Genomic DNA, 3,589 nt, shown 5'->3' with positions numbered 1-3,589 from the left:
AGCTTTATTGCAGATGATCTGAGAATCTGAGGAGAGACTTGGAATGCCATAGCAGTTGTCACTAGTCCGCTCTCCTCCCATTAGCCACTTTCCATTGTTGTCAAAGATGTTGCATTCCTTTTTGGAGAATTGGACAACCAAGGCATCATCACACAATTGGTTGATGCTGAGAAGATTTGCCTTGAGACCCTCCACATATAGAGCCTTTTGAGATACTTCTATCCCTGGAATGTCAATCTGCCCATTGCCAATCACCTTGTCCTGACTCCCATATCCAAACGTAATTCTTCCTCCTCTGCCCATTTGAATATCTTTGAGGAGTACCCTGTCACCTGTCATATGTTTGGAGCAAGCACTATCCAAATAGCACAAGCAAGTATCTAGGACTTTTAAAGCAGTATGAGCAACTAAACAAAGATTGTCACTTTTCTTAATCCAAACATGTTTATTAGAGGAATTCTTTTCCTTTTTAGACATGACAGATTTTTTTCAAAAAGGGTAGGATTCTCTAATTTTTCACTGATGAGTTTAATTTGATCACATAAATTATTGACCTGATTTCTAATACCAGACTCATTATCCCTAAGAACATGCTTTTTATCCCATGGCTACTGAGAGCGTAATGGAAAGCAGTTAAGACGAGTGTGACCAATAATACCACAGTAATTACTAGTAGGAATAGGTTTGTACCTTTTACATCTATTCCTACTAGACGTATAATGAGTAGACATGCATGGTTTAGCAAACATAGTTCTATGAACAGGCACAGCATGTGAAGAAGATGTAGCATTATTATTACTCATATCATAATCGGCAGATTTTTCCATTATAAACAAAGAAGTCAATAAAAGATTACACTCAAGAAATAAATCTTAACCAGAGTGTACCAAGCTCTGATACCAATTAAAAAATAAACAATGACTTCTAACAACCAAGTGTGTGTGTTTGTGTGCAACAAAATATTTTAAATGCAGAATATAAAGAAGACAAGATATTTGTTACGAAGTGGAAACTCTATGAAGAGAAAAACTACTCTGGGGCAGCCAAACCCAGGAACTCCACTATCTAAAAACAAAGCTAGTTACAAGACACTCGTACTCATATACCCTTATGCAATAGTCATACCTTTAACTCTGACACGAAGCCTATCGTGAACGCTTCCCAACCAAATCCTCCACCTGAAGGAGTTTTTAATGGATTCCTTTACCTTAGGGCCAACCCCTAAGATAGACTTCACACGAACTGTTGAGCACACACCGGCAATGGCTTGAGAGCTAGCGGATCTTCGATTCTCCCTAAACACCCTCTCAAAGCAAAGAGAATTCAATACCGAATTCTGTACAATTTACAAGCCTAGGACCCTCTATTCATAGGCTTACAGAAAACCTAAAACTGCTGAGATTCAGACTCTGGCTCTCAAGCGTCCAGACGAAAGTTTATCCACGTCCGGACGGTCTTCTACGATATCCTTTCAGAAACAGCACAATTCTATCCTTATCAAATCCACGTCCGGACAGCTTGGCCAAGCGTCCGGACGGTTTTCGCTATAACTCCTTTCTGTGTTCAAACGAAACACTGGAATATTCTAAAATGCTGGACAGAGTCCGGACGTGTTGTCACGTCGTTCGGACGGCTTATAGAGACTCCCTAACAGTGTCGACTTCTAAAATTCAACTCCGTGTTGAATACTGATTGACCTAGCGTCTGAACAGTGTTGGTCTGTCGTCCGGACGTCTTCAACATAATCTGCTGGACACTGCAGGGCGTCCAGACACCTTCAAAGGCTCGTCCGGATGGTTGCACAGGAACCGGTTGATTTGACTTGGAATTTGCAAGGACTCTTCATGGACATCTTCTAGAAGCTTATGATCAATCACATACTTTGATTTGAATACTGTCTGAATACATGAAGATCCTGAATTAATAACCGACCATCCTGTTAATTTGCAACCATTACATAAAGTGTTTTTGGTTATCCAGAATGTAGCCAGCATAAAATACTTACAGCAAATTTATGGTATTTGGTGTTTATGTCTTATTGATTTTAGGGTTATTTCATAATTGATCTTCAGAATTGGGTATTAAGTATATGTCTGATTAATATCAAAACTGTGTTTTGAGGTTAAACCATACAATGGTATACAGGAATGATGTCTAAATTATAGACTACGATCTATGGAATAATTTGAAGATAGGATTGCGAGACATTATTTTCTTACACCCTTTTTGAGGATAAGAGAAACAAGAACTATTCAGGTAAGGATTATTTATAAGATTTGATTTAAGCCCTACACCCCAATTGACGAAGTCATGATTTTAGAGGGGTAATTATGATTGTGCTTCTTAGTTTTTGTGTTGGCTGCATTCTGTTGAACAAAATCACTATCATGTACTATTGCTGATTTCACAGGGATGCCGTATCAGTTCAGAGTCTTCAAATATTTAGAGTTTATTTCTTTGATATGGAAAAGGCCTTATTACGACAAGATTAGTGTCACAAGCATCAAGAAGGAATTTTTGGACTCCAAGAAGACTCTACAAAGTCTACAGCTCAGCAAAAGTCAGATCCCGAGTTTATCGTCCGAACGGCCTAGTGAAACACATGGACACTCATTAGTCAGTAACATAAACAATGATGCTTGTAATTAGGGGTTCAGTCAGTTTTTCAGAAGTCTTCTTCAAAGATATGTTTCTAGAAGATTTTGCACAGATTCCAAATCAAAGAAATCGAATCCCTTGCATCCGTCCGGACGACGTGATATTCCATCCAGACGTTCAACTATTCAAGCATCATCCGTCCGGATGACGAGAACTTTCCGTCCGGACCTTCCTCTGTGTCAAGAAGCTTCGAACTGTTCCAGCTTGTATCCGTCTGGATGTTTTAGCAGCATGTCCAGATACCACTTAGTGTTTGATCAGCTATGGGAAAACACAGATATGGGAAGACAGTTGCAACCGTCCGGACGATGTGGATTCTCGTCCGGAAGCACTCATTTATAAGGCAAGTCGTGCATTCAAAATCCAGACGTCCAGACGTTACTCTTCATGGTCCAGACGCTCAAGCTTCATATATCGAAATTGCGTGCATCAGATCAACCGTCCGGATGGCAAATGTTATGGTCTGGACGAGCCAAGCCTTGATATAGAAATTGCGTGCAACTAAAGTGCGACTGTCCAGACGCGGCTCAATTCAAGAAAGAATTTCAGGGAAATTTGGTAAGCCGTTGTGTGTTGTTGCTGCACTAAACTAAAGTCTATCTTAGGGGTTGGCCCTAAGGTAAAGGATTCCATTGAAGACTCCTTCAAGTAGGTGACTTGGTTGGGAGGCGTTAATGTTGGGTTACACATCAGAGTTCAAGGTACGACCACTGCATAAGGTTATGTGAGGGCTACTGCTTTGTAACTAGTCTTGTCTTTTGAATAGTAGATATCCTAGGCTTGGCTGCCCCGGAGTAGTTTTTCTCTAAACTGAGTTTCCACTTCGTCAACAAAATATCTGTCTCTTTTAATTCCGCATTTTGATATTGTTAGTATTTTAATTGGCTACATTCTGGATAAACAAAAACACTTTATGTAATGGTTGCAAATT

This window comes from Alnus glutinosa, chromosome 6 (assembly GCF_958979055.1).
Source record: "Alnus glutinosa chromosome 6, dhAlnGlut1.1, whole genome shotgun sequence".
NCBI classification, from domain to species: Eukaryota; Viridiplantae; Streptophyta; class Magnoliopsida; order Fagales; family Betulaceae; genus Alnus; species Alnus glutinosa.
The sequence above is the reverse complement of the archived record's forward strand: the minus strand, read 5'-3'. Positions refer to the sequence as shown.